This window comes from Leopardus geoffroyi, chromosome C3 (assembly GCF_018350155.1).
Source record: "Leopardus geoffroyi isolate Oge1 chromosome C3, O.geoffroyi_Oge1_pat1.0, whole genome shotgun sequence".
Lineage (NCBI taxonomy): Eukaryota > Metazoa > Chordata > Mammalia > Carnivora > Felidae > Leopardus > Leopardus geoffroyi.
The window spans coordinates 134,158,324-134,179,098 of record NC_059338.1 but is presented as its reverse complement, the minus strand read 5'-3'; the positions used below and the strand labels follow the sequence as shown (position 1 = coordinate 134,179,098).

The 20,775-nt window shown below is 42.7% G+C and overlaps 1 protein-coding gene and 1 long non-coding RNA gene across 9 annotated transcripts in view; one reads left to right on the top strand and one right to left on the bottom strand.

Moving 5' to 3' along the window:
- The window catches only part of SULF1 (sulfatase 1), a 179,500-nt gene that overhangs the window by 17,034 nt on the left and 141,691 nt on the right, over positions 1 to 20,775 (top strand). For 6 of the 8 annotated variants that reach the window (XM_045454988.1, XM_045454985.1, XM_045454986.1 and 3 more), the window contains one exon: positions 18,038 to 18,132. The gene's annotated coding sequence lies outside the window, so the exon portion shown is untranslated. Of the gene's footprint in view, positions 1 to 7,652; positions 8,435 to 18,037; positions 18,133 to 20,775 lie in introns of those variants that run through there. The other 2 variants (XM_045454987.1, XM_045454984.1) reach the window with 2 other exon arrangements.
- LOC123586097 lies at positions 5,571 to 8,054 on the bottom strand. Its single transcript, XR_006706596.1, has 3 exons — positions 7,949 to 8,054; positions 6,631 to 6,806; positions 5,571 to 5,984 (listed from the first exon to the last, which is right to left on the bottom strand). It is a non-coding gene; the product is annotated as an uncharacterized LOC123586097 (long non-coding RNA).

Here is a 20,775-nt window from a genome sequence, read left to right as displayed (position 1 = left end):
ATAACCAGTTGGGGAAAAAAGAGGTGAACCCAGCTGGCTTTCTAAGGTGCCCTGACAGGTGCCCACTGAGCAGTGACACAAGAAGAAACCAGGAGGAGAAAAGAGGAGTTCAAGACAGGTGGTGGGATATATGACACACATTTTTCCCTCTCTTCTTCCAACCCACGCTTTGAGCCATCCCTTTTGTGATTTCTTCCCACTCCAAAGGTTTTGGTAATACTCATCTGTATACATTATTCCTCAAATAAGAACGGTTAGCTGAGCTGAGAAGACCACATTCACCTTCCTCCTTCCTCTATTAGTAATACGACCCCTGTCCTGGTCCTGCACCCTAGCACAGTACACGGACACCTTAAGTGCACAACTTAACCTTACTGCAGTGTAAGGAAATTTCAGGGTAAAAACTGCATTTGTGGAAGTCAGTCACATATCAGGTCTCAGGTTATTTAACTTGGCATGAGTTTAAAGCATAAAGCAATTCCTTTCGGGAACTGCCCATTATCACTCCCTTTGCTGTCCATCATCCTTGCCTCAGGCTCTGGCTCTTAGCCTCTCGTTCTTCTTACTAATGCACCTGCCAGCCCCAGACATGGGTACTTGCAGATTCTGCAGAACGAGACTTTTTCCTCTCTCGGTCTCCGGACATCGTCTAACCAGCATCTCCCAAAGAGTGCAAACTCTGCAGTAGCTGTGTCCAGAGCTCTGTCTCACATACCTCTTGCTTTTTCTTCCATTTTCTCAGCCCAATCTGCACCCCTGCGCTTTGCCCCAGCTCCTCTCTCTGGCATATATGTTTTTTGCATACGCAATTTATTCCTCCGCCTGTTCACAAAAAGACTGGAGGGGATAATCTGAATTTGGCACATGCTGAATTTCTTGGATGATGTTCCCTCTGTTCATATTTTCTATGTCTCTCTAACCCACTGTTTTCTAGCAAAAGCTTTCTTAGGATTTCTAACATAAACCCGAACTCCCTGAGTTTACCTAATCCACTGAATAACTGTTTGTCCCCCAGGCTGAAGTCACAACAATAACATTCGTGTTATTATTAATGATTATCAAGCACTGCCTTTTTTGAGAGAACCTTATTGTTTTCCTTTACATAATTAAATATTCATATTTAAACACGGAAACTTAGGCAACTGTTTATAGGGTCACCCTTTCACTAATGCTTACTGAAAGAAGGAATATATTTTTTACTCGCCCAGGGCAAATAATACTGAACTCATGCTTAGGACACGAACTCCCTAAAAGACTGTTAGAAAAGGGAGGAGGAGAGCCTGGGTGGCTCAGTTGCTTACGCATCCGACTCTTGGCTTCAGCTCCAGTCATGATCTCTTGGTTCATGAGTTTGAGCCCTGCATTGGGCTCTGTGCCAGCAGTGTGGAGCCTGCTTGGGATTCTCTCTTTCTCCCTCTCTCTCTCTCTCTCTCTCTGCCCCTCCACTTCTCATGCTCACTCTCGTTCTTTCCCAAAATAAACTTTTAAAAAAAGAAAAAAAAGAAAAAGGAGGAGAAACTGAACGATAACTGAGTACTTAGCACATGATAGATGCTGCTATTCACATTCAGACTTTGTTATTCCTATATTAGTCATTCTAGTTGTAAGCAAAGAGCTAGATGAAAATATTACACACCTGTAGAGCTAGGAATTGGACCCAAGTCTCCAAAAATCAATTCTGTCTCTCAAAAGAGTTCCATATAAATGCTAAACAGTAAAACCGGGTCATTAATTACATGAAAGCAGTTTACATTTTTCTGCAATTTACGCCTTTTTTCTTCCCCCAGACTAATTAAATCTCAAATGCTGGTAAAGTGCTTCTTCCCGCAACTTACTAGTTTTTTTTTTTTTTTTTTTGGTAAAAAGCTAGATGAAGTTTCACTGTGAAGCTGGCGAGGAAGAGAAGACCGAGCTTCCAATAAAAACTTGCTAACTGGTGCGGCACACTGTGCGTATCAAAGTGGAACAAGTCCTACAGAATACAGACTGGTCTGCACACTGTTTGCTATGGGCTGGCCGAAGTGCTCATCTCTTAGCCTCGTCCCCTGGGCTCACCCCCAAGCCAGCCTTGACAGGGTGGAAACAACCCCCCAGGAAAGCACGACTGCTGATTTGGAATCTAGGGCACCACAACACACACACGCCGCTCGGTGTTTTCTGTAAGGCATTATTGCCGTTCCTAATAAGCAAGACACATACATGCTTACTTAATGTGTTTTCCTTTGATTTACATGTCCTGGCTTCTTAAATCATTTCCAGAAGTCCTGAGGAAATGTGACATAAATGTGTTATCTTTTCCTCCAACAGAATGTCAGATCACTTCTTGAAAGATCCTTTCCAAATGCTTTAGTTCAAACCGGTTTTAACAAACTTGAATATATACACCATAATTAGGAAGCCAATTTATTCAGTTAATTTGCATCAGTCTAAATAATTTTTCCTGACAGATGACTTCCGTTCTAAGTACCAAGTACTTTTTAATCCTAGTCAGGTTATTGCTAAGGATAAATGATTTCACATTTCTCATAAAGATGCCAGTCATTAAGAATATTAACGCAAATTCCTTCCCCTTGAATAGAAATGAGCTGTTATGTTAGCAATGTTGCTGCGTCAGCTTTTCTATTGTCAAATACAACAAATGATGAGAAAATCAATTTACTCTTTAGAATTAGTCAAGTGAGGAATCCTTTGAAGTGGCGGTGCCGGGTTTTGCCTGGGTTCTATAATCACATAAAAGCGGGTACTGTATATATGTTGGTAAAATGTTGTGAAATTTAATGAGGACTATTTGCCGCCGTAGACCTTCCAGACAGAATCTATCTCTGAAAAAGAACTCCCCGCTCCTAAAATAGAGGTTTGATGAGCAGCAGATGTGGGTTAAATGAACCCTTGTTCAACTGAACTGAGAATATATTCTGATCTGTACGAGGCACAAGCCAGAAAAGGGGGTGTGATGATATAGCACAGCCTCAGCGTTGAGGTTGGCTGTGGAGTTCGAATATATTTATTTACTCCATAAAGTGTCTCTTGTAAGGCAGAATGCAAATGAGCTCTTCGTTAATACATCCTAATAGTCAGAGGATGCCATACATGACGCTCAGGGAACAATTTACAGTTTTACTTTGTAGTCAAAGAATGTGTGGAGGAAAGAAAGTCAATGGGTAGCCATAACCTTTCGAGTGATCTATGCCCTGGCAATGATTTGCAAGTTCCACAATTTTTGTTTCTCCACCCATAAAGGGAAGATTAGATCGTTGCTCAAGAATGACAAGCATTTAATATTTGGAAATGACTGTGAAATAATGAAGTGCCTGGATTCTATAGAAATGCCGAGGAGAAAAGAAGATTAATTTCAAACCAAAATCTAGTACAAACACGACCTTCCTATTGTAAATCTCATGAATAGGAAAAGAAATTACATCTAAAGCTTTGTTTCTAGGGCTCAGAATTTGGAAATATATTAATATTGGAATGTTTCAAATGGAGGGAAAAAAGAGCTGTTTATTATAATCTCTTCGGCTGTGGAGATGGGAAAAATTCTTTCTGCTACATTTTACAGAAAGAATGCAGTTAGTAGAGATTTAAATGACAGGAATGGAAGGGTCATCTTTTTATTCTTTTGCCTTCAGGCAGGGCTAAAGTTAAGTCCTCTCAGGAAAGAGAACAATGCTGTTACTCCCAAAAATCTCCAGGTGAGAACGATAAAAATTAAAAAGAGCAGACAGGAAAGCTCTGGGGCCTGGAAATTAATAAAGGTCAGTTCCGGCTGACATAATTTCAGTTAAAACTCATTTCTATTTGCAAATAGCCCGACACTTAGCAAAACTCCAAAGGATGTGATATTTGGCATTAGTTCTCTGCAAAATTCCATTTAGTATCAGTATGCATGTCTGGTCATTGTTTTGTTCACCTCCTCTTCACCCCCTGGGTAAGAGGTTCTAGAATGACCAGATGCAGGACGTCCAACACTGCACATGTGGGAACAACAGCAGTTTGTCAATCACATAGGCCACCAGCCCAGGGGAGGCAGATGCTACACGCCTGTAGAGCCACACAGAGGTTGCATTCGGGAACACAGTGAAACAGAAAAGGCTAGGGCGGGGGTGTGGGGTGGGGGGTGTGGTAGGCTTTGTAGTAACAAGAGGATGAAGTGTACCTTGATTCCAGGGCGGGATACAGTTGGCTTGTTTCAAGGATCGTGTGGTCTGGCAGGGAAGTGAGACTTACTAGGCTGGGGACCAGGTGGAGTGCAGCTGGGGCAGCTGTAGAGGAGCTGGCCAGGTGGGGAGCCTTTCCGCCTGCCGAGGGAAGGGAGGAGCTCACTTTCCCTTGCTATATTTGGCCCCTCCAAGAAAAATGTCTTTGGCACACACACCGTGTCTCTTGTAAAAAGAGTTGCTTTCTTTTATTTTTATTTTTTTATGTTTATTTATTTATTTATTTATTTATTTAGAGAGAGCTCACGCGTACATGCGCATAAGCCAGGGACTGGCAGAGAGAGAGGGAGAGAGAGAATCCCAAGCAGGCTCAGCGCCCTCAGCACAGAACCCCACGTGGGGCTCGAACCCACAAACCGTGAGATCGTGACCGGAGCCAAAACCAAGAGTCAGACACTTAACCAACTGAGTGACCCAGGTGCCTCGAAAGAGTTGCTTTTGACTAGATTAATAAACAGGGGGATGTAAACAGTTTTCTAGTGAGTGCTCTCAAGCCAAGCCTATATAATCAGCAAGATGATTCATGCAGAAGCGTCCTTTGCCACTCACTTTGATTTGAATGAGAAGGGGAAGAGGGTCCTAAACCATCCAGACAAATTATATATTTAATTCCTCACTTGATTTTAATTTGTCACGAGGTGAATATTGACTGACTTGAGACTTACAGCCAATGGCCGAAAACGGTCTAGCTTGCTGAAGCCAAGGTGTTTTTCTGCCTTCCATTTTTCATGAAGAATTCTGTCAGGAAAGACAGTCAGGTCAGATGATCTCTCACTTTCCCTGCTGTTTAACAAGTAAAGAGATAAAGGGTACAGGGAGGCCAGTGGTTTCAGAAAGGGCTTGGACATCTGAAGTTAATGCTGGGCCTATTATAAAATTTGGGGCAAGACATTTAATCTCTCTGGACTTTTTCATGAGGAAATTAAACTATATCAAGAAGGTTGGTTTTGTTTTTTGGTTTTTTTTTAGTTTATTTATTTATTTTCGAGACACAGCCCAAGTGGGGGAGGGTCAGAGAGAGGGACAGAGGATCCCAAACAGGCTCCATGCTGCCTGCACAGAACCCAAAAGTGGGGCTTGAACCCAGAAAACTCCGAGATCATGACCTGAGCTGAAAGCAAGAGTCAGATGTTTTCTTCTTTTTTTCATTTTTTTAATGTTTATTTATTTTTAAAAAAGAGAGACAGAGCACGAGTGGGGGAGGTGGTGCAGAGAGAGAGAGGAGACACAGAATTCATAGTAGCCTCCAGGCTCTGAGCTGGAGCACAGAGCCCAACGCAGGGCTCGAACTTGTGAACTCCAAGATCATGACCTGAGCTGAAGTCAGAAGCTTAACTGACTGAGCCACCCAGGTGCCCCCAGGAGTCGGATGTTTAACCGACTGAGCCACCTAGGAGCCCCTAGATCAAGAGTTTTAAAATAACTTTTTAGTAGCAAAACCTTATTTCAAACAAAACTTAAAGTCACTCTATAAAACAGATAGAAATGAAGCTTCTTTGTTTGAATCCAATGACTGGGGCCAAGCCCAACTTACCTGGCCTCCCAACACATGTCCTCTTTCCCAGTTCTTCCCCAAAGATTCCTAAAGCACTTCCTGGAGAGCCTCGAGTTCCTTAGAATCCGGTTTGAAAACCAGCAGATGAGACATTGCCTAAGGTTCCTCCCAGCTTTCAGCAGAATGGAAAAATTGTAGGCTGGGTAGACAGATAGATGTGGGTTCAAATCCTCGTTCTGCCACTTCCTGACCTGAGTTACCAGTTTCTCCATCTGCAAAGTGAAGATAAAAATAGTTCTGTTTTAGGACAATTGCTGCATTAAGAACGCATGTGAAGCACCTAGCCAGTGTCTGGAACCCAGTAGGGTCTCGCAAATGGGAGCTAGAATAAACATTATGGCTCTAATTGAGGAAATATCCTATACTTGAACTGCTAAATTGCCACGAGACTTCTGTCATTCCTAAAGCCAAAACCTCAAGAACTTGAGGCAAACATTTCCCTTTAGAACCTGAATTGGTTTTCATTGTTCCCAATTAGTGGAGGCGGGAAAATTCTTCTAACTGACTGAACATTTTGTGTGCATTGGAGAGCATATACTGTGTAGATACACCCCAAGTCTCTTAAATGATGCCGTGGTCGATCCAACCACCACAGATGGAATTTAAAGCACGTTGCCTTCACCAGAGAATATCAGGGGGGATGTCATTAAGAACACTTTAATGCTAAGCCACAAGAAATTCAGTACCTGACAGCTCACGGTCTATATTTCACCCTGTATCATAAAACGATTCACCAGGGAGCTGTTGTTCGTTTGTGCAATTGCTGTTGTGATAGCCTGCGGTTCTTTCAATAGCGGAGGAGTTTCCCCCCCCCCCCCCTTAAATGCATCCCAGAAGTCTGATTTCTGAAAATCTCACCTTTGGGGAATTTTCCTGGCATTCTATTAAGTAAGCTCCACTTTATAGGTTTTCTAAATGTAGTAGCAGAGGCTCAGTGGATGCCGGCCATTCTGTTACCCTCGCGAACTTACACCTGAGGGGAGGCTGGCTCTGGTAAAGTCTGGATGCCCCTTTCCGTGTTTTGTAAAGCTTTCCTTTAAAAAACAAACAAACAAAAAAGGTTATCCACACACCCCTCTAAGCCTAATGCCCAGGCCCACCATCAATATTTCACCACCACGTGGTTGCGTTCACCTGAGCCCACGGACGTTACGCAGGGCCCCTTCGGCTCCCAGACTGATGGCCCAGGTGAGATCAGGTCGGCTGTCGGTTAAATTCAGGAAACATTCATTAAGCGCCTGCTTGACACAGGCCCCGGTCCCCTAGGCCATCCTGGGGAAACACATAAGTCTCGGAGCCTAGAGGGAGGCAGATGGCCGCTGAATTACAGCAGAGAAGCAGAGCCGGCAGACAAAAGAGGAGAAATTTGGGAAGGATTCTGTGGGGAAGTTGGGATTTAACTAAGCTTTGAAGGAAAGGGGAGTGCAGACATTCCAGGCTGAGGAGGAGGATGTGAGTAAGGCTAGGAAGCGAAGGAACTGAAAGGCCATCTTTAGAGCATGATTCATATTCTAATGTGCTGGGGTAGGTGAGGCCAAGCGAGGGCTGGGAGGTTGGTCGGGAGCTCGGAGACAAATAAACGGGAGTTCTGAATACCAGGATGAGAAAGTTCCTTAGGAGTTGGGGAGATGGGGAGCAGGGCCGGGAACAGGGCAGGACAAAAAGAATCTTAAAAAAAAAAAAAAAATAGGAGGTAGCAAGTTGGGGAGGGAGAGTCAGCAAGGAAGATTGATGCTCAGAGTGAATCAGAACTTTCTCAGACCCAAGCTCCAGGGAGGCGGGAAAGAACCCTCTGGCTCGGTCTATTGCTCCCACAGAGGGAAAAAAAAAAAGAGAGAGAGAGAGAGAAAGAGAGAGAGAAACCACGAGACCCACAGAGATTGCAACTGGGGGACTAAAGTTCAGCCCCGGAGCAGGGAGCTCCCTGTAAGCCTTCGCCGGGAAAACAAGAGAGGGCGTAGAGAAGCAGCAGCAAACACCTGGTCTGAGTCTCAGAAACATGAGTGTTTGCTCAGCACTTGGTCTCTGGAACGCCCGCCTTTGCAAACACCACATCTTCCCCGTCCACTGCGTCCCGCCACAGGCGGCTACCGTGCGGGCGCCCGGGGCGGGGAGCCGGAACCGCCCGCCCTCCGAGGAGCCTGCCCCCGTCGCCGGCCGGCCAGCTGCAGCTCACTGTTTGTTTGCCGACGTTTGCATACAACACTGAGTTGCCTTTTTTTCCTTCCCAGTCGGTTCGGCGGTGTCCCGAGATTCACCCCCAGAGTAACTTCTGCCTCTGCTCCTCCTCTTCTTGGAACTGCCTTTTGTTTGTCTGGCAGCCTTGGTTCTATGGGGGTGTGTGATGATAATAATACGCGGGCTTATATAACCCTCTTCATCTTGCAAGCACTTCGCAGACAGTCCCTAATGAATCTTCGGGCGGCTGTAGCGGCAAAGAGGAAACCCCAAGCCCGGGCGCGGAGGCCAGAGGGGAGGGCGGCGCGGGTCAGAGGCCGGGCCTCCCTGGCTCCCCGCGCCTCGGAGGTCAGGGGAGATAAGGAACAATGACTCTCGCCCTCGGGAGGAGGAAGGAAGTCCCGCTGCCACCTTATCTCTCCTCCTCTGCACGCTCTCAGTTCCCAGAGCTTGTTCTCTAGAGAAGATTTTGAAGGCGGCTTTTGTAAGTATGATGCTCTGCTTTTTCTTTAGAAAGGAAGGAAACTTTCCTCGCTGCCCTGGTCCACCTCATATTATCTATCCCTCGGGAGTCAGTTTCCCTCGCTCAGCTCGGGTTCTTGGGTGATGGAAAGTGTGCTTCTGGCCAAGGTCCTCCACCCAGTAGTGTCCCTCCCAAAGACCATGGGAGGGGAAAGAAGTTTGGGTTGATAATGCACTGAACGAAAGAGCACCCCGGCCAGGTGCTGAAATTGGCCACTTTCACCATCCTGGTCATGTCCGGCCGTCCCACACACATCTCGTCACCCTAGAGAGGAATCCTGGTTCTTCGCCTGCCTTGATAGGCAACCAGAAAGGATGGAGGGACTTTAATCTTCAGGGTCTCTGCTTGCAGTGCTCACAATTTCAGACAAATGGAATTGTCGGAAGTTTCTTTTCACACTCTGAAATAAATCCCGTCTCTCGGTGTAGGCTTGAAAACTTGCACGGGCTTGCATAAACTACAAAAGCACTGTAACCGTAGTGGACATGTGAATTGTTACTAAGTTTTTCGCCGCATAGCTGAAAGGTCTTAATATTTTTTAAAATTTTTTTTTTCAACGTTTATTTTATTTTTGGGACAGAGAGAGACAGAGCATGAACGGGGGAGGGGCAGAGAGAGAGGGAGACACAGAATCGGAAACAGGCTCCAGGCTCTGAGCCATCAGCCCAGAGCCCGACGCGGGGCTCGAACTCACGGACCGCGAGATCGTGACCTGGCTGAAGTCGGACGCTTAACCGACTGCGCCACCCAGGCGCCCCTGAAAGGTCTTAATATTAAAGGAACGTGGACACTAACTTCTCAGGCCCTGGCCAACCCCAAAGCTCTGTTATTAAACGGTTCTCGTAAAAAATGCTGAATTCACAGAGTATTTTTCTCAGGGATGATGCTCACTGCCTTGAGAAACTGTCTTTCCACAAAACGTGAACTTAAAACCCTGGAACAACACGAAGAATGATACAATTTCTGAACACAAACTAGAACTTAAAGAAAGTCCTATTTTGGGGACTTGTGCAATTTGCATTTACAGAACCATGATTACAACTTGGCTTAAGTATGGCATATAGAAAATTACTGTCTTTACTCAGGTAAGAAAACCGAGACTTAGAAATTGGCAATAATGTAGAAAAACAAGGCCTCTCACTTTTAGTGCCAGAAGTGCTATCTATGATGCGTCCGCTGAGCTTGATTTTCTTTATCTTTAGATACACAGATGCAAAAACCACATATAACGAGTATGTATAAATGCGCGTGTTTGTGTGTATGTTTATACGCATACATATGTGAGAGTTCAGGACAATTAAATATATATTTAAACATATATACTCTTACATTTGTTGTATCTAGTGCTCAGAATTTTACATGATAGCATAACATCCAAAACGGGCCAGGCGGAAAGATTTCATATCAGATTTCAGAATGCCATAGAGCTATTTATTCAGCAAACATAGGATACATTATAAAATTATGTCTATTTTTAAAGAATCTTTTTAAATGACATTTCCACTTAGAATTCTCTGTGGCTTCCAAGAAATTCTAAGGCATAATTAAAGTTGAAAATGAGACTGGATTCTAGTTGCTTTTACCCCTAAATTTAAAAGTGATCTGTGAACACTAAATTCTATCTGCTAGCTAATGTAATTACAAGGATCGGCCACATAATCTCAACGTTAGCTTCAAAGGCATACTCAGTCATAGTAGAAAGAGTACAAACCACGATGGGGTCCAGATTTGAGGCTTGCTTTTGCCATTACCTGAATATGACCAGCGGCAAGATCTTTAAGATTTTTAGCCTCAGGTTTCACATCTATAAAATAAGTTCAATACTACTTTCCCCAAAGGCAGGATTGTTGAAAGGACTAAAAGGAAATAATATATGTGAAACACCCAGCACAGTGTCTGAAAATAGCAGTGTTTCAGTCAATTTTAGGGCTTTTTAAAACAATTTTTTTAATGTTTATTTTTGAGAGAGAGAGACTGAGACAGAGACAGAATGTGAGAGGGGGAGGGGCGGAGACAGAGGGAGACAGAACCTGAAGCAGGCTCCAGAGTCTGAGCCGTCAGCACAGAGCCCGACACAGGGCTCAGACTCACGGACTGTGGGATCATGACCTGAGTCGAGGTGGGACACTTAACCAACTGAGCCACCCAGGCACTCCTTAGGGTTTTTCCATGTACTTTATTATGTTTGATTCAGTTCATTCATTTATTGAGCATCTACTATGCATTGCGTGCTATGCTAAGCACTAGTGATACAAAGGTGAATAAGATTAATATCCTGCCCTGGGAGAATTGATAGCCTGAGGAGACAGTTTGAAACGACTGATAATTTTCTTAACAGTGCGATACCGTAAAAATAGAAGTGTGTTTTCAGGTGAAGTGACAAGTGAAGCTAGAGTGATTATTTCTGCCTGGTGTCAGTCAAAGGAAGTTTCGCAGTGACACGGTGAGTGTGTGAGTTTTAAAGGATCAGCAAGAGGTGTGGCAGGACTTCGTAGAAGAGAAGAGAATTGGGAGAGAAGAAGCTGTGAGAAAGCGTGGGGTGAGGGGCTGATTTCAGTTAATGCCAGAGTGTTGCCTCTAGGAGGGGCTGGGGATTTAGTCAGGGGCCCAATCATGAGTATCCTGGTGCCTCATGCCGAAGTGCTTGGACCTAGTACTGTAGTAAAACTCAAACTCATGCATGGACCAGCTCACGATCTGCAAAAAATCTGTTTTATAGGTTCAGATCGATATACAAAAAACTTGGGCTGAAATGCAAACCAACTGCACCAGTAAGATACCATTTGGTTTAATAGACTATTGCATTTGTTTGTACCGAACCCATCCCAGTGACGGAAGCATTATAGCACAAGCTTCTTCACTCACCAACCCTAGCACTTTCAGGATCACTTTTTAACTAGTGGGAGTTAAGGGAGGACTTTGCATGGGGCTGAGGAGGCAGCAAGTAGATAGGATTTTTTTGTTTCAGGAAGGTTTTACATACAGGAGTTAGTATCCAGTATGGAGTGGGGGTTGAGCAAAGGCCCAGGGGGCTGGCAATACTATAAACTAGAAGACCAGTTGATAGACTGTTGTAGGGGAGCACCTGGGTGGCTCTGTCGGTTAAGCGTCCGACTCTTGGTTTTGGCTCAGGTCACCATCTCACGGTTCATGGGATCAAGCCTTCCGTTGGGTTCTGCACTGACCACACGGAGCCTGCTTGGGATTCTCGCTTTCTCCCTCCTCCTCTGGCCCTCCCCCGCTCATATGCTCTCCCTCTCTCTGGAAATAAATAAATAAACGTTAAAAAAAAAAAAAAAAAGGACATCTATTGAAAAAAAACAAAAAGGCTATTGTAGTTTTCCGTGAGAAATGCTGAGGTCCTGAGCTGTGTAGGTGGACAATAGGGTGCAGATTCCAGAACTATTTAGAAGGTACGACATTCTCAGCTTGGGGGCTGAATGAGGGAGTGAAAGAAAAAGGAAAGGTCTGTGTTAGTTTTGGGCTCACCCGGGTAGCTACGATGGAATACCATAAAACAAGAGGAGGCACAAGTTTGTAACAAAATTGAGTTAGTTTGGAGGGGTGGTGGGGGAGGGGAGATGTTGAGTTGAGGTGTCAGCGAGAGGGTAGACTCCAACATTGAGTAAAAATCAAAAGTAGTTTTAAAAAAAGTGTAAAAGTTGCCAGATTTGGGGTGGTGGCTTTTGAGGAGAGACAAAGTTTAAGCCCCCCCTATTCTGCTTGGTGCCCCCAAGAAATGTCAATATCTAGACTCACTGGGCTCTGCCCTTTCCTCTTGCAACCGTGCTGTTGAGTGGATTGTTTTTCCATTAACGTTTCAACAGGAAGGCCATGTCTAGGGCAGTCTTGCCAATAGCCATGCATACCCTTAAAAAGACTAATCTGTACTTCCTCTGAGCCATCAGGAATGAGCAGAGACTCAGAAAAAAAGATCTGGGCTAGTAGAATCCTTGCTGAGAAAGAACACATATTCCTAAAGAATATTTGATCACGAAGAAGAAGCCCTTCCACAGCAGACTTTTCCACTGTCCTTGAATTAGGGGATACTCTCAGAAACTAGAGAAAAGGAGGTAATTTCTAAGACTAAGGCAAAGTTGGTGATTATCTACTTTGCCGTTACTCAGCCTACAACCATTTCCTTCTTCGGCGTGACAAGGGAAGTTCTTCCTATATGCTTGAATGATACGTAACTGGAGAGAACGGGTGGATAACATTTGCGAATTTTTCAAAGACGACAACTGGAAGAATTTTAACATTTAGAATGAATAGAAAACAATCTGATTAACAGGAAGCTGTGACATTTTAAATCTTTGAGGTCTGATTACTTGATTACCTTCGTTTTCTTATACCTTTCACCCTTTCTACACTCAGCACTTAATCTTCTATGGCAAAGCCTCGCTCGGATTTCCCGCATTTCAGAGTGCCTTCCCCACCCGAATGCTTCAGAGCAAACACCACTTATTATGAAACGGGCTTAGCCCCAGACTTCATGACTAGTCTCACAAAGTCATATAATATTTCCGTCTGGTAGGTAAACTGTATCAACATATTTAAAAACAGATTTTAAGAAGCTATTTCCACTTCTGAATGTAAAGAGGTTTATCACTCATCAGAAAGATATATTTGGTTATAAGCTGAATCCCATCTGGCCTCTGATGGTTCACTTCAAAATCCCCCAAACTTCAGAAATTATTTTGGGCTCTTGAAATGATGAAAAAGGTTTCTATTTTTACCGAACAGCTTCCGACATTAAAAAAAAAAAAAAGAAAGAAAAGAAAAAGAAAAATTCCAAAAAGGAACTGTTACTATCTCCATTATACAAAATAATCACCCTCTATATATTTTAGCATAAGATGAACTTGCATCCTGCAAAAGTTTATTATTTAAAGAAGGAGCAAGATACATTTGGGGGAATCCCCATTAGCACAAGAGGAAGCTTGAAGAATGTAGTGAGCTTCCATATATGGTGCCGACCATCCCACACGTAGGCTACTCAAGCCATTTAAAGTCTTGGCTTCATAAGCAAGTGCTCCACTCTCCACAGTCGTTTTGGGTCTGCTGACATGATGATTTACTCCAGGCGGGGTGCCACCAGAGCCACTGCGCTGTCCTGAGCAGTGTTTGAAGAGTGGATAGGCCGCAGCTGTGCAGTCCCCCAGACACCTGAGTGCGGAATATCGCCGGATTCTGCTTCAGTTCGGAAAGCTGGAAGTTCCCCAACTCTCTCTTGGGTTTGGCTTCCTGTTCACATGTTTTCGGTCCCATGTCATTGTGCATGAAGTAATAGTCCCACGTGCGAGCACCAGCCACAATGGCAGGATTTGTGTGGTTCAGTGCAAGGTTTCTAATGAGGACAGTTTGGACCTTCCAACAGCTCCTTAGGGAAAGCAGTTTGGAACTGTTATTACTTTCCAAGGCACAGCAAGCAGAGACGGAATGCACTTCTGCAACAAGACTGAAAGCAGCTTCCAGAAGAAATGGAAGGACAACTAACTACCTGAGAAATCTAAGCGTTTACCGTCCACGTCTGTCTAAATGTATATGTGTGTGCGGCGTAGATAAATGCCTCCAATTCACAGTTTAAAAACATCAGTTACTGTTTCAGCATTTCGCTATGAACGCTGCTAGTGTTTTCCACCGAGGACTGTTACTTTAATGACATTGCTCTGCACCAAAATCTGATGAGTTTACGAAGTTTGAGAGCCAGGAAATGCAGCTCAGTTTCTGAACAACTGAAAAAAGCCAAGAGTTAAGTTCAATCATCTACTTGCTTTATAGCATGGATTCCTAAGTGCTAAGTACAACGCTAATGCGGAGAGAAAAGCCAAACCAAACTTTTAAAGTACAGTCCTTAAACTATCCAGCTCAACTTCCCAGTATATTATCAGCAGGTGAAATTCTGGCACACACCCACATTGAGTTGTGGATGTTAATGTCAAATTAATGGGCACGGGTGCCAGCATTTCCCAGAATTTTAGAGCAGAAAGGGATTTTGGATGTCTCCCAATCTTATCTGTATATTTTATGAACAGAGAAACTGAAATTCACACGAGCACACGCTCTCTCTCTCTCTCTCTTTCTCTCCCCCCACACGTCTTTGCGTAAGACACATCTGAGTCTTGTGCTGAGCCGTTGCTTACAGAAAATATCATAAGTCTGGCTTGAGAAAGAGAAAGGGCAAAATGGTCTAGAGGTAGGCCAAAGATCCCCTGCTTCATTCAAGTTTGTGTGGCCTAGCTTCAGTGCCATGTGGACCGGAAATGTATCCTTGCTTCAGGAACCTTCCAAGGTCTTAGATTAGATATTTTTGACCAAAACTTAAATAAAATCCAAAACAAACCCGGGATCAATATGTGACGATAAAGTGATGCTCTGGAGTGCCTGGGTGGCTCAGTTGGTTAAGCGTCCGACTTCTGTCAGGTCATGGTCTCGTGGTCCATCACTTCGAGCCCCACTTCGGGCTCTGTGCTGTCAGCTTAGAGCCTGGAGCTGGCTTCGGAGGATTCTGTGTTTTCCTCTCTCTGTGCCCCTTCCCTGCTCAAGCTCTGTCTCTGTCTCTCTGTGTCTCTGTCTCTCTGTCTCTCTCTCTCAAAAATAAATAAACATTGAAAAAAAAGTGATAAATAAGTGAATAAAGTGATGCTCAATCAGTGCCCGGTACTTACCAGGGGGCCACATTATGATTAGAGTATGAGATGTATATAAAATCCCAGGTATAACTCTCATGCTTAGCAATCTTAAAACCTGGTTGGAGAGATGAGACCTTCACCCGTGTAGGCAGCAGCAACAACAGTGGGGGCTGTATAACTAAATGTTACATTTGTGGCACAAATTTCTAAGTGTTGGAGGGCTGACGACAGAAATGAAAATGGACCTTGTCAGGAAATGTCAGGACTTCAACTGATCCCAGATGGGTGCTTAGAATTTGAATATGTGGAGGGAATAACTGTGGCTTTTTCTAGGTAAGGAATGGCAGAAATGAAAACATAAAGAGAGTCTCACGGGGGACCCTGAGGAAGCCAGGCTGGTGGGAACTCTCCTATAGCGTTTCCCTACCTGACTGATGGATCACAGAGCCCCCTGTATTGTCTTACATTACTATCTACTAAAATGTGACTGAAATATAAACCCTAAAAAAAACCTGGGCGTAACTCACTTGAATGATATTTATATAACTTTGCGTCCACAATAATATCATTATATTTGTATCATTGAAAATCCAAAAGAAATTACAGATTAAATATAAACGAAACCATAAATAACATTCTCTTTAATAATGTTAATTTTATTTGCCAGATGATGCTGTTTTGCTGAAATTAAAGAATAAATTTGTTTCAGCAAAGTGTTCATTAATGAAATTCTAAAAAGAAAAAACATTTTAATAAGAAATTTCTTTATTTTTATTAGTAAGAAATTTCTATTGCACATTGAGTACTATGCCTATTTATAATGAATTGGTATGAGTGCTGCGTGTAAATGAAGACAGGATCCAGGCAATACATCTGCTGGGATCAAGGTTATGGAACAGAAAACTGCGATGGCTCAACTGTCTTATCACCTTGCTCTATTCTGGCCAATACAACTTTACACGGCACTGCAGGAGGTATTTGACTCCCATGGGCACATACTTACCAGGCAGATATTTAGGCTGCCTCTGTTCTTCCTGTAATAGCCGGTAGCAATTAAAGTGTTACATTATTCACCCACAAATTGTCATTTTAATGATGACAAATCAGAGCCTCCATGTATAAAATTTACGAAAAGTCTGATCTCGGTCCATGAAAATATCTTTTGATTGCAAATTACCACTGCAAGAGCTAAAACAACAACAACAAAAATTAACCCCAATTATAATGCTTGCCAGTGTTTACTGTGTGCTTATGATGGGTCATGAACTCTTCGAAATTTTTTACATGGATGCTTGCATATAATTCTCACACCAACCCTGTGGGTTAGATACAATGTTAGATCTCCATTTTTCAGAGGATACTGAGGCATAGGGAAATTAACTCACTCAAGATCACCTAGTGAATGCTGTAGGCTGGAATTCAGGCATCTAATTCCAGGGTCTGCTATGCCAAATAGTATATTCAGAACGATTGCAAAAAGGATGTTCTTTGGCCTTAGGCTATGCCAGCGCGACCATCCCAGATACTTGTAGCTTCACATTCATGTGTTAACTTTTACTTCCAGAGATCACAGGGTGTCATGCATAATTATAAAAAAAAATTTCTATGTCCTCCAGGGACGTATTTAAAAAGTAGACATCCGTGTGATACTTATAATAGTTTGTAATATTATCAGAGATGTGAGAACAGAGAGAGTAGAAGTCCTACAGCTCACCAACCCCCAGAACGGGAAGCACAGGGGAGTAGTTCAAGGGCCAGCTGGGTTGGGTGTGCCAGATTACAGAGGGTGGCGTAAGTGGGTGGAGGAGTTGAGCTTCTGTCAGGAATGGAAAGAGACATGATAAGGGTGGCGTGGGAGGAAGGGTCCTGCAGCAACAGGCCAGCTCCAGGGAGTCCCTGCTGCAGGAACCTCACTATAAGAATGAAGCTTCCAGAACAGAGCAAAGGACTAAGTACTGCCCCGCATTCAACCTGGATCACTAGGGCCAGTTAAGATCAAGAAGAGATCCCAGGTCTATTATCCTGAGGGAGATCATCTCTACCCATTACCTCTGAAATTCCCCTCTGCATATACCAATAGACAGTTGTTTTTACCAGTGAAGAGGTAAGAAAGCTCCAAATGAAATGTTTTAATATTTATTTACATGGGCAAGAGAAATAACTTTTCAAGGTAAAGGAGTTTTGGGGTTATTAGATTATGTGTGATGTTTTCCTATTCTTTTGTATTTCTTGTATCTTATATTTTCTGATAAGATACACATTATATATCTAATATTTTTCTATATTGTAAATCATAGATGTGTACATGTTAAAAATGTGCTATTCATGGCAGCAAGATTGCATCATCAAATACTTAATGCATTAAACTGCGTGTTTCCTCTTATTCAAGGTATCTAAGTTGATTTTAGTTACTTACATTTTTCAACTGTAATAAATGCAGAATAGAAACAAATTTAACCACTTGTTAAATAAGTAGCAAGGTAGCTTACTTTGCTACTCATCAAATAATAGCTTACAGCAACTTTAGGAGATTTTATGACTCAGCACATTTCCCTTTAAAACAGGTCTCATAACTTCAAATTAGATGTCACTCAACTTTTAAACTTGGAACACCTTTTAAACTTTTGAAAAGAAACTCTTCTTTATTAGTCTTAGGAAATCCAGTCAAAGAGTAATATGAAATGAATCTGAGGGAAAGTCTTTCCCTTGATGAAGAGAGAGTCAAATGGAAACTTCTACAAAAGGACTGAATTACTCACCATACTTCAAAGCCTCTTGCAAGTGATTGTGAGAAAATCAGCGTGGATAAAATTTGGAGAATATTATTCCTAATGATGTTCTCTTTTGAAATTGTGAAAGGGCGCTATCAGAAAGATAAGAGAAGCCACTGATAAAATGCAACTGAGGACACTTTGACTCTTCTCCATCGTAGGTGCTGACTGCCACCCACCACTGTCTGAAGAAGGCGAACTTGGCAGATGACGTGAAGGTTCTCCAGGACAGAGTAACTGCAGAACATCTTCAAAGGTACTCGTATGAAACATTTATCTCTTAGTTAATTAAACCAAGGTGCTAATTAAACCTGAGCACACCATGTCACTTGAGGAGAGGAAAGTTCCATGGATGGGGAATTGTAAGAAAGAGAGCCTTCCTGTAACATTTTCATCCTTCTTGGCTGAGAGAGCTAAAAGGGGCCTTAAATGTGGTAGAGCCATTTCATGAAATTAGCCTTCAGGAATGGCAAAAGAACCATCTGAATAATGAGTATTTGAAGAATCAGGGTGCCTGGATGGCTCAGTCAGTAGAGCCTGTGACTCGTGATCTAAGGGTTATTGGGTTTGAGTTCCACACTGGGTGGAAAGATGAAAGAAAGAAAGAAAGAAAGAAAGAAAGAAAGAAAGAAAGAAAGAAAGAAAGAAAGAAAGAAAGAAAAGAAAAGAGAGAGACAGAAGAAGAAGGGAGGAAGGAAGGAAGGAAGGGAGGAAGGGAGGAAGGAAGGATCATAGAACTTTATTAACATGTCATGAGCTGCTCAGGAAGCTCAGGGGAATCAGTCACAGGGAATGGCAGGCCAGCTACACCCAGCCATCCACAGTCTCAGGAGTGAAAACCACAGATGTCACCTGTCTTGTTCATAGCTTGCCTTCACAGTTTCTAGTCTTGGCCACATACGCACTAGTGCCCTGAGTGTTGTGGGGCTGGGAAGAGTTACAGAGACCCATCCCAGCCATGCAACCTTAGCTGCAGAAACATTCTCAGGGGTGTTGATTCATGTGAGTTTACAGCCCCATGTGTCTTTGCTTAAATGTCAACATTGAAATTTGTTTCCTTCTACCCCCAACCAAATTAATGCAATGGAAACTGCTGAGTTCCTGTTGGTTTCAAATTGCAGCTCTTCAAAGTCATTACCCTCTGCTTGCTTTTCATTCTAAGCCTTGTGTTGGCCCAGGTTGGCTTGGGTAAAGTCCTCCAATCACCAAAAAGTTTGTGAACCTCACACAAACAAAACAAAATGAAATCTTCAACAGGTCTGGCCTGAATTTCAGGTTTGTCTTTTGAGGATTGATTTATCCAGCTCCTCTTTCTAATACTTATGACAGTAAGCATTTTGTGTCCTCTACAAATGTCACATTTAGAAGGGAAATATCTAGAAGTGTATGGGAGTGTGGGGTTACTTCCTTGACAGAAAATTATGAACACTGGCAATTTTTTTCCTGTAATTCTCAGTGCTCTGTGTGCAAATGGTCTGGGGTATCACCAGAAATGTAGTGGAAGCTGGTTACCCACAAGCTAAATAAAAAATAAGAGAAAACAAGTTGAAGTTGAATGAAGTCTCCTTCCTTCAAAACTCTGGACAGGAGAGGAAATACTCCCAAACAGAAACTAAAAAAGATTTCTGTTTAGAAATAAATTCAATAAACAGTAGAACTATGACTACTTCAGAGTTCTTCATCTTCTTGAGTCAGTTCTCCATTTAATGGGCAACTTTATCACTTTAAGCATTATATCCTTTTCATTAGTATATTCTTATTATGAGAAAACACAAATGTGTTTAATATTGCATCAAGTTAGAATTACATGCTCAAATTTAACACACAAGACACTACTTCTTAAAAACCTATAGGCCCCCTGTGAGAGAAGTCTCTGGTCCGTTTTTTCTCTCTTTGGACTGGAATATTCAAATTCAGAGTCGGACCAGTGGCCAGCTTCAACATCTCCGCCCTTCCTCATCCATCATTTGAGCTGTATTAGATAGGTAACTGAGTCACTCTTCACCACTACATCTGTATTCACAGATCCACAGTCTTCCCATCTGGTAAATTTTGTAGAAAAAAAATGAGTCCTTTCTATGTGTGCTCAGACAGTCAGGTTTATAAAATAAGGACCACTTTAATGAGGCTTAGAGCTTCAAAATGCTGCCCTGTGCATTTTTGATTACCTCTCTGCTCATGTCATCTGGATATAAAGTTCTTTCATTTAATATTTTTCCAGCTTTAAGAACTGCTTACCTGCAGTTCAGTGAACTTGGCATCACCTCCAAGATACATAACACAAGAAACAGAACCAGGAGATGTCATAAGCAAAACTCAGAAGCTGCCTAAGCATCCCCTGACTATCCGATTGCCAGAAGATTCTCTCTTGTTCCAAGGAGAGATAGGTTGTATTCACATGCAATAAAACAACAAAAGGACAATTAAATTTCACAGCTTGGGGGAGATTTTGAGGGTTCTTGTCAAAAATGTTCACACCTGTGGAACAGACTGTTATTTTTTTGTGGAGCCTGGTTTTCAGCTTGAAGTCCACCTGCCAAAATCTGAATGGCTTCTATTGTACCTTCTGGTCTCAAAAACTGCACTGTCAGACAAGGCTTGGGGCACACAGATGGGATAACTTAGAACAGCAAATAATGTTGTTTATAAGGAAATTAAGACCTTTCCTAGCACTGTTGATGCCCATTTAGGATGGAAACTTTTATCAAAGCATGTCTTAGTTGTGCCTCCCTGGCACTTTATTATTTTCTAATTACTCTAATAATTTAAGTTATACTCAATGCCTTAATTTAAATTTAAGAGATTTTTTAAATTGTCCATAAATTTTAATAGTAAACTCTATCTTTTCAAGGAATCAACTTCAGATTTAGACCCTAAAAACTGCTAAAACTTTCTTTGG